The sequence below is a fragment of the Amblyomma americanum genome, chromosome 5, assembly GCF_052857255.1.
Source record: "Amblyomma americanum isolate KBUSLIRL-KWMA chromosome 5, ASM5285725v1, whole genome shotgun sequence".
NCBI classification, from domain to species: Eukaryota; Metazoa; Arthropoda; class Arachnida; order Ixodida; family Ixodidae; genus Amblyomma; species Amblyomma americanum.
Genome location: NC_135501.1, coordinates 31,320,959 through 31,334,653, shown reverse-complemented (window position 1 = coordinate 31,334,653; position 13,695 = coordinate 31,320,959).

Below are 13,695 nucleotides of genomic sequence, written 5' to 3'. Positions count from 1 at the left end.
TAATGTAAGTGGAACTACATGTCCATAGGTGTCGCCGGGCAACGATCGGTAACATTACACGTTATGTTTCTGCACCGCAAACATCAGAATAATCGACGCAGGACTTACGAAGGCTACAGGCTGAAATATACTCCTGCTTCCACACACAGTGTCGTCAGAGTGATGCACGGCAAGCCCCCATCGCGGTTGCCCGCAATTCACCGTCGTATAGCCCAGGTTCACGCACACACATTTTGCCACTGCCTAGTACACACATAGCCCTTTTCTACCAGATATGCAGGGAATGTGTGGGAATGGCTGATATAGGCCCATGCGCCGTCCACGTATTTTCTACGCAGTGCCTTTGTAGGCTGTAGGCGGGAATATTGTATGTTTGCCCACACGCAGCTAGCCTCCTTGGATCCTTGAGGGTGCTGCAGGGGCCGCCTCTATTGGGTTTGCCCGCACTTCACCATTATGTAACCCTATATTTTATGCACACGAACTGCATGCAGCCCATGCTTAGCCCTTCCATACCCTGGTTAGTATAAAGGCGGGGAATAAGCGGAAATGACAAATGTGCCCACGCCTAGCCCATGCGGGACCACTGTAGGCGTTGCTCAGACAGCCCAAACTGCATGCCTACAACGCTTCGCCGCTGTGCAGCCCAAAGTTTAGCCCCTGTATTTTCCACACAGGACCCATGTAGGGCGAAGGCGGGAATACTATCTCTATGCCCACACAAAACCACCGTGGCTCCCTCAAGGCGCTGCACGGGCAGCCCCAAGAGGGGCTGCCCACACTGAACCATTATAGAGACCGCACTGTTGCCCGCATGTATCTGTGGTGACATGCATACAGCCCATACTTAGCCCTTTCATACCCTGTTTAGGATAGAGGCGCGGAGAATATGCGGAAATGACAAATGTGCCCACGCCTAGCCCATGCGGGACCAATGTAGGCATTGCTCAGACAGCCCAAAGTGCATGCCTACAACGCTTCGCCGCTGTGCAGCCCAAAGTTTAGCCCCTGTATTTTCCACACAGGACCCATGTAGGGCGAAGGCGGGAATACTATCTCTCTGCCCACACAAAACCACCGTGGTTCCCTCAAGGCGCTGCAGGGGCAGCACCAAGAGGGGCTGCCCACACTTCGCCATGATAGAGCCCGCACTGTTGCCCGCATGTTTCTGTGGTAGGACCCAGGTGGGCTGGCCGCTCTTTTTAAGCCCATGCGTAGCTGACGAGGGGCCCACTCAGGCATAAAATGGGCAACCCAAAACTTTTTTGCCAGCATTGAGCCCACGAGGGACCCATGTAGGTTTATTGCGGGCAGCCTCCAGCCCTCATTGCCCATGTCGGGCCCGCATGGGCCCGCCACCTTGTGCTACTGGGGTAGTCATGAATTGCCAGGAGACACTGCTGCAAGTGCAGAGTGAACACGGAGCTGGTCACCATTTTTCAAGAACAAATCAAGAAATAGTGCATCAGCAACCTATTCTCAACCTACAGCTCTGTGCAGCCATTCTTTTTTAAGGAACCTCGCAGCTACCACTTTTAAGATGTTGGCTTCATTTGATGTGTATGTCATCACCAACAGGACGTTTTTAATATTCAGAATTCTTATTTGTGGCCAGCAATCAAGACAGCAAGTGAGCATTCCAAAAAGATTTTGAGGTTGTTCATCTATGCAGAAATCCATGACCAAGCCACCTTCTGTAAGTGCTCATTGCAAGTGAAGGTTAAAAATTTGATTTCATGTTGCATGGACGTTTGCTATTACGTCTCAATTTTATATTGCGCTTTTACACAGGCTCGCAACTGGCCGTATGTCACAGGAGGCAAGCTCCGAACGACAGGTGAAAGCTGCATTTTTTAGTGAAAAAGAAATTCTGAAGCAGCTTGCACAATCTGCAATCTCTGCCTTGCAGCTTGTGAAGTAGTCATGAATTGCCAGGAGACTGCTGCAAATCCAGAGTAAACTCGGAGTTTGTCACCATTTTTCAAGATCAAATCAAGAAGTAGTGCATCAGCAACCTATTCTCAACGTCCAGCTCTGCGCAGCTATCCTTCTTTAGGGAACACTGCAGCTGCCACTTTTAGGATGTTGGCTCATTTTATGTGCAAGTGATCCCCAACAGGACGTTTTTTAATATTCACCACTCTTATTTCTGGCCAGCAATCAAGACAGCAAGTGTGCGTTCCAAAAATATTAAGAGGTTGTTCATCTATACAGAAATTCATGAACTAGCCAGCTTCTGTAAGTGCTGACTGCAAGTCAAGATTAAAAATTTGCATTCATGTTGCATGGACGTTTGCTGTTACCTCTCAATATTGTTTTGCGTTTATACAGGCTCAAAGCTCGCCATATGTCACAGAAGCCAAGCTCCGAACGAGAGATGAAAGCTGCATTTTTTAGTGGAAAAGAAATTCTGAAGCAGCTTTGCACAACCGCTATCTCTGCCTTGGACCTTTTGAAGTAACCATGAATTGCCAGGCGACTGCTGCAAGTCCAGAATGAACATGGAGCTGGGCAACATTTTTCATGATCAAATCAAGAAATAGTGCATCAGAACCTATAAAACCTCCAGCTCTGTGCTGCCATCCTTTTTTAAGGAACAATGCAGCTACCACATTTAGAATGTTGGCTTCATTTGATGTGCAAGTGATCACAACAGGACGTTTTTTTTATATTAAGCGTTGTTATTTGTCGCCAGCAACAGCAGGCTTCTGTAAGTGCTGACTGCAAGTCAAGAATAAATATTTGCATTCATGTTACATGGACGTTTACTGTTACTTCTCAATTTTATATTGCGCTTTTATACAGGCTCAGAGCAGGCCGTATGTCACAGGAGTCAAGCTCTGAACGACAGAGGAAAGCTGCAATTTTTAGTGAAAAAGAAATTTTGAAGCAGCTTTGCACAACTCCCATCTCTGCCTAGGACCTTGTGAAGTAGTCTTGAAGTGCCAGGAGACTGCTGCAAGTGCAGAGTGAACATGGAGCTGGTCAACATTTTTCAAGATCAAATCAAGAAATAGTGCATCAGCAACCTATTCTCAACCTCCCGCTCTGTGCAGCCATCCTTTTTTTTGGGAACAATGCACCTACCACATTTAGGATGTGGGCTTCATTTGATGTGCATGTGATCACCATAGGACGTTTTTTTAATATTCAGCGTTATTACTTGTGGAAAGCAATCAAGACAGCAAGTGAGCGCTCCAAAAAAATTTTGAGGTTGTTCAACTGTGCAGAAATCCATGATTAAGCCAGCTTCTGTAAATGGTGACTGCAAGTCAAGATTAAATATTTGCATTCATGTTGCATGGACGTTTGCTGTTACCTCTCCATTTTATATTGCGCTTTTATACAGGCTCAAAGCTGGCCGTATGTCACATAAGCCAAGCTCCGAACGACAGATGAAAGTTGCATTTTTTTAGTGAAAAAAAATTATGAAGCAGCTTTGCACAACCTGCCATCTCAGCTTTGCACCTTGTGAAGTAGTCATGAATTGCCAGGAGACACTGCTGCAAGTGCAGAGTGAACACGGAGCTGGTCACCATTTTTCAAGAACAGATCAAGAAATAGTGCACCAGCAACCTATTCTCAACCTACAGCTCTGTGCAGCCATTCTTTTTTAAGGAACAATGCAGCTACCCCTTTTAGGATGTTGGCTTCATTTCATGTGCAAGTCATCACCAACAGGACGCTTTTTTAATATTCAGAATTCTTATTTGTGGCCAGCAATCAAGACAGCAAGTGAGAATTCCAAAAGGATATTGAGGTTGTTCATCTATGCAGAAATCCATGAACTAGCCAGCTTCTGTATGTGCTGACTGCAAGTGAAGGTTAAAAATTTGCATTCTTGTTGCATGGACGTTTGCTATTACCTCTCAATTTTATATTGCGCTTTTATACAGGCTCACAACTGGCCGTATGTCACAGGAGCCAAGCTCCGAAAGACAGGTGAAAGCTGCATTTTTCAGTGAAAGAAATTCTGGAGCAGCTTGCACAATCTGCAATTTCTGCCTTGCAGCTTGTGAAGTAGTTATGAATTACCAGTAGACTGCTGCAAGTGCAGAGTGAACATTGAGCTTGTCACCATTCTTAAAGATCAAATCAAGAAATAGTGCATCAGCAACCTATTCTCATCCTCCAGCTCTGTGCAGCCATAATACTTTAGGGAACACTGCAGCTACCACATTTAGGATGTTGGGTCTTTTTATGTGCAAGTGCTCATCAACAGGACGTTTTTATATTATTCAGCTTTCTTATTTGTGGCCAGCAATCAAGACAGCAAGTGAGCATTCCAAAAAGATTTTGAGGTTGTTCATCTATGCAGAAATCCATGAACTGGCCAGCTTCTGTAAGTGCTGACTGCAAGTGAAGGTTAAAAATTTGCATTCATGTTGCATGGACGTTTGCTATTACCTCTCATTTTTATATCGCGCTTTTATACAGGCTCACAACTAGTGTATATCACAGGAGCCATGCTCCAAACGACAGGTGAAAGCTGCATTTTTTAGTGAAAAAGAAATTCTGAAGCAGCTTGCACAATCTGCAATCTCTGCCTCGCAGCTTGTGAAGTAGACGTGAATTGCCAGGAGACTGCAGCAAGTGCAGAGTGAACATGGAGCTTGTCACCATTTTTCAAGATCAAATCAAGAAATAGTGCATCAGCTACCTATTATCAACCTCCAGCTCTGTGCAGCCATCATTCTTTAGGGAACACTGCAGGTACCACTTTTAGGTTGTTGGCTCATTTTATGTGCAAGTGATCACCAACAGGACGTTTTTAATATTCAGCACTCTTATTTGTAGCCAGCAATCAAGACATCGAGTGTGCGTTTCAAAAATATTATGAGGTTGTTCATCTATACAGAAATCCATGAACTAGCCAGCATCTGTAAGTGCTGACTGCAAGTCGAAATTAAAAATTTGCATTCATGTTGCATGGACGTTGGCTGTACCTCTCAATATTATATTGCGTTTACACAGCCTCAAAGCTCGCCGTATGTCAAAGGAGCCAAGCTCCGAACGACAGATGAAAGCTGCATTTTTCAGTGAAAAAGAAATTCTGAAGCAGCTTGCACAATCTACAATTTCTGCCTTGCAGCTTGTGAAGTAGTCATGAATTGCCAGGAGACTGCTGCAAGTCCAGAGTAAACTCGGAGTTTGTCACCATTTTTCAAGATCAAATCAAGAAATAGTGCATCAGCTACCTATTCTCAACGTCCAGCTCTGTGCAGCTATCCTTCTTTAGGGAACACTGCAGCTGCCATTTTTAGGATGTCGGCTCATTTTATGTGCAAGTGATCACCAACAGGACGTTTTTTAATATTCACCACTCTTATTTCTGGCCAGCAATCAAGACAGCAAGTGTGCGTTCCAAACATTTTATGAGGTTGTTCATCTATACAGAAATCCATGAACTAGCTAGGTTCTGTAAGTGCTGACTGCAAATCAAGATTAAAAATTTGCATTCATGTTGCATGGACGTTTGGTGTTACCTCTCAATTTTATATTGCGTTTATAGACGCTTAAAGCTCGCCGTATGTCACACGAGCCAAGCTCCGAACGACAGATGAAAGCTGCATTTTTCAGTGAAAAAGAAATTCTGAAGCAGCTTGCACAATCTGCAATTTCTGCCTTGCAGCTTGTGAAATAGTCATGAATTGCCAGGAGACTGCCGCAAGTGCACATTGAACATGGAGCTTGTCACCATTTTTCAAGATCAAATCAAAAAATAGTGCATCAGCAACCTATTCTCATCCTCCAGCTCTGTGCAGCCATCCTTCTTTAGGGAACACTGCAGCTACCACTTTTAGGATGTTGGCTCATTTTATGTGCAAGTGATCACCAACAGGATGTTTTTTATTATTCAGCATTCTTGTTTGTGGCCAGCAATCAAGACAGCAAGTGTGCGTTCCAAAAATATTTTGAGGTTGTTCTTCTATACAGAAATCCATGAACTAGCCAGCTTCTGTAAGTTCTGACTGCAAGTCAAGATTAAAAATTTGCATTCATGTTGCATGGACGTTTGCTGTTACCTCTCAATTTTGTATTGCGTTTATACAGGCTCAAAGCTCGCCGTATGTCAAAGAAGCCAAGCTCCGAACAACAGATGAAAGCTGCATTTTTTAGTGGAAAAGAAATTCTGAAGCAGCTTTGCACAACCTGCCATCTCTGCTTTGCACCTTGTGAAGTAGTCATGAATTGCCAGGAGACTTCTGCAAGTGCAGAGTGAACATGGAGCTGGTCAACATTTTTCAAGATCAAATCAAGAAATTGTGCATCTGCAACCTTTTCTCAACCTCCCGCTCTGTGCAGCCATCCTTTTTTTAGGGAACAAAGCACCTACCACATTTAGGATGTGGGCTTCATTTGATGTGCAAGTGATCACCATAGGACGTTTTATTATTTTCAGCGTTAATATTTGTGGAAAGCAATCAAGACTGCAAGTGAGCATTCCAAAAAAAGTTTGAGGTTGTTCAACTGTGCAGAAATCCATGATTAAGCCAGCTTCTGTCTGGCTGCAAGTCAAGATTAAATATTTGCATTCATGTTGCATGGACGTTTGCTGTTACCTCTCAATTTTATATTGCGCTTTTATAGAGGCTCAGAGCTAGCCGTATTTCAAAGGAGCCAAGCTCCGAACGACAGATGAAAGATGCATTTTTTAGTGAAAATGAAATTCTGAAGCAGCATTGCGCAACTGCCATCTCTGCCTTGGACCTTGTGAAGTAGTCTTGATGTGCCAGGAGACTGCTGCAAGTGCAGAGTGAACATGGAGCTGGTCAACATTTTTCAAGATCAAATCAAGAAATAGTGCATCAGCAACCTATTCTCAACCTCCCGCTCTGTGCAGCCATCCTTTTTTTAGGGAACAATGCACCTACCACATTTAGGATGTGGGCTTCATTTGATGTGCAAGTGATCACCATAGGACGTTTTTTTAATATTCCGTGTTATTACTTGTGGAAAGCAATCATGACAGCAAGTGAGTGCTCCAAAAAACTTTTGAGGTTGTTCAACTGTGCAGAAATATATAATTAAGCCAGCTTCTGTAAATGCTGACTGCAAGTCAAGATTAAATATTTGCATTCATGTTGCATGGACGTTTGCTGTTACCTCTCAATTTTATATTGCGCTTTTATACAGCTCAAAGCTGGCCGTATCTAAAAGGAGCCAAGCTCTAAAGGACAGATGAAAGCTGCATTTTTTAGTGAAAAAGAAATTTTGAAGCAGCTTTACACAACTGCCATCTCTGCCTCGGACCTCGTGAAGTAGTCATAAATTGCCAGGAGACTATGCTGCAAGTCCAGAGTGAACATAGAGCTGGCCAACATTTTTCAAGATGAAATCAGAAATAGTGCATCAGCAACCTTTTCTAAACCTCCAGCTCTGTCCAGCCATCGTTTTTTAGGGAACAATGCAGCTACCCTTTTAGGATGTTGGCTTGATTTGATGTGCAAGTGATCACCAACAGGACGTTTTTTAATATTCAGCATTCTTATTTGTGGCCAGCAATCAAGCCAGCAAGTGAGCATTCCAAAAAGATTTTGAGGTTGTTCATCTATGCAGAAATCCATGAACTAGCCAGTTTCTGTAAGTGCTGACTGCAAGTCAAGATTAAAAATTTGTATTCATGTTGCATGGACGTTTGCTGTTACCTCTCAATATTGTTTTGCGCTTTTATACAGGCTCACAACTGGCCGTATGTCACAGGAGCCAAGCTCCGAACGACAGGTGAAAGCTGCATTTTTAGTGAAAAAGAAATTTTGAAGCAGCTTTGCACAACTGCCATCTCTGCCTCGGGTCTCGTGAAATAGTCATGAATTGCCAGAAGACTCTGCAGGAAGTGGAGAGTGAACATGGAGCTGGTCAACATTTTTCAAGATCAAATCAAGAAATAGTGCATCAGCAACCTATTGTCAACCTCCAGCTCTGTGCAGCCGTCCTTTTTTTAGGGAACAATGCAGCTACCACATTTAGGATGTCGGCTTCAATTGATTTGCAAGTGCTCACCAACAGGACGTTTTTTTTAATATTCAGCGTTCTCATTTGTGGAAACGAATCAAGAAAGCAAGTGAGCGTTCCAAAATCATTTTGAAGTTTTTCATCTATGCAGAAATCCATGAACTAGCCAGCTTCTGTAAGTGCTGACTGCAAATTAAGATTAAATATATGCATTCATGTTGCATGGACGTTTCCTTTAACCTCTCAATTTTATATTGCGCTTTTATAAAGGCTCAAAGCTGGCCATATGTCACAGGAGCCAAGCTCCGAACGACAGATGAAAGCTGAATTTTTTAGTGAAAAATCTGAAGCAGCTTTGCACAACTGCAATTTCTGCCTTGGACCTTGTGAAGTAGTGATGAATTGTCAGGAGACTGCTGCAAGTCCCGAGTGAACATGGAGCTGGTCAACATTTTTCAAGATTAAATCAAGAAATAGTGCATTAGCAACCTATTCTAAACCTCCAGCTCTGTGCAGCCATCCTTTTTAAGGGAACAATGCAGCTACCACATTTAGGATGTTGGCTTCATTTGATGTGAAGTGCTCACCAAAAGGACTATTTTTTAATATTCAGCGTTGTTATTTGTGGAAAACAATCAAGAAAACAAGGGAGCATTCCAAAAAGATGTTGAGGTTGTTCATCTATGCAGAAATCCATGAACTAGCCAGTTTCTGTAAGTGCTGACTGCAGGTCAAGATTAAATATTTGCATTCATGTTGCATAGATGCCTGCTGTTACCTCTCAATTTTGTACTGCGCTTTTATACAGGCTCAAAGCTGGATGTATGTCACAGCAGCCAAGCTCCGAACGACAGATGAAAGCTTTATTTTTTTAGTGAAAAAAATTCTGAAGCATCTTTGCACAACTGCGATCTCTGCCTTGGACCTTGTGAAGTAGTAATGAATTGCCAGCAGACTGCTGCAAATCCAGAGTGAACATGGAGCTGGTCAACATTTTTCACGATCAAATCAAGAAATAGTGCATGAGCAATCTATTCTAAACCTCCAGCTCTGTGCAGCCATCCTTGTTTTAGCGAACAATGCAGCTACCACATTTAGAATGTTGGCTTCATTTGATATGCAAGTGATCAACAAGAGGACGTTTTTTTTTTAATATTAAGCATTCTTATTTGTGGCCAGCAACAGCAAGCTTCTGTAAGTGCAGAGTGCAAGTCAAGATTAAATATTTGCATTCATGCTGCATGGACGTTTACTGTTACCTTTCAATTTTATATTGCGCTTTTATATAGGCTCAAAGCTGGCCGTATGTCACAGGAGCCAAGCTCCGGACGACAGATGAAAGCTGCATTTTTTAGTGAAAAATCTGAAGCAGCTTTGCACAACTGCCATCTCTGCCTTGCAACTTGTGAAGTAGTCATGAATTGCCAAGAGTCTCTGCTGTAAGTGCCGAGTGAACATGGAGCTGGTCACTATTTTTCAAGATCAAATCAGTAAGGCGCTTGATATTGAAAACATTCAAATCATGCCGATAAAGTATGTATTGACCTTACTTACATCCGTACTTGCTTACATATTTAATTTAATACTGGATTCGGGCGTCTTTCCTGAAAGAATGAACTGTGCCAGGGTTTCTGTAATCTTCAAGGGCAGCGACCCAAACTTGGCAACAAACTATCGCCCAATTTCAGTCCTCCCTGTATTTTCTAAGGCACTAGAAAAAATCATTTTTGCTCGTATAACTAACTTCTTTAACAAAGAAAACATAATAACAAATGCACAGTTCGGTTTTAGGAAGGACAGATCGACGGAAACTGCTTTACTAACATTAAAAGAAAATATTTTACGAAACATTCAAATCAATCCATCAATCAACTTTATTCAGCATTTTTGTCCTGAAGAGCAGAAAAAAATGCTAGGGTAGGAGCAAAAAGCCACAAACTCAGTAGCTTGACGAGGCTCCCACCCCTAATTGACAAGGCCAACAGACTGTCACGTTATTACATATATATATACACACACACATACACACACACACACACACACACACATATATATATATATATATATATATATATATATATATATATATATATATATATATATATATATGCAGGACTTAGAACCTGCTAAGAAAAAAAAGTATGCAATGGAATGTGCAGTAAGACAGGTGCTATATCTGAAATAGTTTTGATGTGAGAAATGAACATGTATCTGTGTTAACTCGTCGCAGACTATTTATACATATGAAGATTACAATTCAACGCACAGGAAATGAAAGAAACATATCTAGCAGGAAAACAAAAAAAATCGCGTCAACAGCTCCAAAGGGTCAAATATAATCGGGTGTACACAAGTTCACATAATAGAAGCAGGAAAATAGACGATGATAAAAAGATACAATACATCCGCAATACAAAAGCAGTTTGTGTCGGAGAAACATAATTAAACTCATATGTCTTCAAGAATAAGGTATTTCTGCCACTTGTATTTGCTAAGGTTATGTATATCTATATTTTTATTTTGTAGGAAATTCAAATATGTAGGCATGTGGTACTGCAGCATGTGCCGACCCTGATTAGTGCGGGAAGAAGGTATAGACCAGTGTTCTCTGTTTCTGAATATGTAGGGCACTTCTAAAGGTCGATGTAAATTACATAAGTTGAGGAAAGTTTCGTTGTTAGTTTGAACACTGTGTTTGTACTTCATAATGAGGTTAAGTTTATGTATGTGGTGTATGGGGAGTACATTAAACGAAGCAAAAAGTTCTCTTGTATGGGCGTCATATGAGGCATTTGCTACATGACGAATTGCTTTCTTTTGTAATAGTATCAATTTGGTAAGGTTGGATTGAGTTGTGTCCGTCCATACAAGACTGCAGTAGTTAATATGGGGAGCGAAAATTGAATTATAAAGGATTAACTTAATTTTAGTCGGAAGCATCGTTCTAAGCTTACACAGTACGCCACAAGCTCTTGCCAGGTTTCCCGCCACGCGTTCCACGTGGGCATTCCAGTTTAGATGTTGATTGAACGTCACACCCAATGTTTTTATTTCTTTAACGACTTTTATTTGTTCGGAACCGAGTTTTATGTCGATATCCCGACTGATAACCTTTTGTACAGGAGTAAATAATATGGCTCTTGTTTTAGCAACGTTAATTTGTAAACTATTTATTTGAGTCCATTGAGAGAATTTTTCAAGTGTAACATTTGCGAAATCAGTGAGTTCTTCAATACTGGCTGACTGGAAAAAAATGCTTGTGTCGTCTGCATAAATGATGTAAGATGCAAGTGTGCTGGTGTTTACTATATCATTTATGTAAATATTAAATAAAACCGGTCCGAGTATACTGCCTTGCGGCACACCTGAAGTGACATTTAATAGGGAAGAGTGAGCTTTGTTAATCACGACGCATTGTTTACGGTGGTTTAAATATGACTTGAAAAGGTTACCAGAAACTCCTCGAAATCCATAATGCTCTAACTTTGTTCTCGTTGTTCTCGTTGGCTATTTTTATAGATTTCAGCAAGGCTTTTGATTGTCTGGACCATAACATTCTTCTATCCAAAATACAAGCTTACGGGATCCGCGGCACGTGTCTAGCTTTGCTCAAATGCTACCTCAGCAACAGGTTTCAGAGAGTGTTTGTCAAAAACTGCAGCTCATCCCTTTTTCCGATAAAGAGTGGCGTACCCCAGGGAAGTGTGTTAGGTCCGCTGTTGTTCAATACATACGTTAATGACGTGGTGAATATTGATAATACAGTAAAACTAGTGATATATGCTGAGGATAGCACTATTCTTATTTCTGGCCCAAATGCTGATGGTTTAATCATGCAATGTAATGAATTTTTAGCTAAGCTATCCACATGGTCCAAGTTAAACAGACTTCAAATCAATTGCACTAAAACTAAAGCTATTATATTCCGCGCTAAGAACAATCACACTTTAACCTATGAGCACCAAGAAATTGAAATCGTTGACAACCATAAAATATTAGGTGTACATTTTTCCTCACATCTAACCTGGGATGCTCACATTGATCACCTTCGTAAAAAACTTTCCTCGATTACAGGAGTTATATCGCGCTGTCGTACTGTACTCCCACCCAAGATAAAACTTCAAGTATATCATGCTTTGTTTAACTCTCATTTAAGATACTGCAGTCTAGTTTGGTGCACAACCAAAAAAAACAATTCAAATAAACTCCTGGTTTTACAGAAAAAAATCATCCGTTACATAGCAAATATTGAGCCCATGGAAACTACAAAGGGTGCATTTGAATCATTCAATATCATAAGTGTAGACAAGTTGTATAAATTTCGCCTATTACAGTCAATCTACTTTTCCTCCCCTGAAGTTAACCTTCTAAAGTCCTTGGCATCCTTAGAGCGACGAAATATTAGCGTGCAAACAAGAAATGTTGATGCGTGGGCAGTTCCTCATTTTCGTACATTTTATAAATATCAGTCACTTACTCATAACCTCCCTACAATACTAAACAAATATAGACACACAGTGGGCTTGAACAAAAAACAATTACATTCCTGTTTTGTGCAGTTGTGATCCATTAATTTTTGTTTGTTGTTTCCGCGTATGTGCTTTTCAGTTGTTTTATTTTGGTTTCAGTTCATTACTGGTATCTTTATGTGATTGACATCATTATTACCTGTCACAGTAACTGTTTTATTATTTTCCTATTACTGTCTACCTATGTACTATTCATCTATTATGTTTCTATTCTTTACGCTGCTGTCTTGTAATGGTCTCTTGGGCCTCGTCAAGTTTTTGTGTAGCTTTTAGCCCAAGAGACCATCCAGTTGTCTTCTGGAAATAAAGATGTACTGTAAATAGCGCATCAGAAACCTACTCTCAACCTCCAGCTCTGTGCACCCATCCTTTTTTTAGGGAACAATGCAGCTACCACATTTAGGATGATGGCTTCATTTGATGTGCAAGTGATCACCAACAAGATGTTTTTTAACATGCAGCGTTCTTGTTTGTGGCCAGCAATCCAGACAGTAAGTGAGCAATACAAAAAGATTTTGAGGTTGTTCATCTATGCTGAAATCCATGAACTAGCCAGCTTCGGTAAGCGTTGACTGCAAGTCCAGATTAAATATCTGCATTCATGTTGCATGGACGTTTCCTTTAACCTCTCAATTTTATATTGCGCTTTTATACAGGCTCAAAGCTGGCCATATGTCACAGGAGCCAAGCTCCGAATGACAGATGAAAGCTATATTTTTTAGTGAAAAATCTGAAGCAGCTTTGCACAACTGCCATTTCTGCCTTGGACCTTGTGAAGTAGTCATGAATTGCCAGGAGACTGCTGCAAGTCCAGAGTGAACAAGGAGCTGGTCAACATTTTTCAAGATCAAATCAAGAAATAGTGCATCAGCAACCTTTTCTAAACCTCCAGCTCTGTGCAGCTATCCTTTTTTTAGAGAACAATGCAGCAACCACATTAATTAGTTATATTGGTTTTAATGGCGCAAAAGCAACTATGGCTATGATGCGCCAAACACAAGGTTAGGTTTTTGTTAAATGTTGCACTTTTTTATAACTAGAGTTTGTTTAAAACATTGGCTTCATTAAGAAACTTAAAAATACTTGAAATTTCAACTAGTGCTTGATCACCTAAAAGCAGCTTGGGGTGCAATGGGATGTATTCATTGTAGAGTGATGTAAAATATTTTTTCCTCAGTTGTTCCAGTTTTGTACATGAAATAAAATGTGG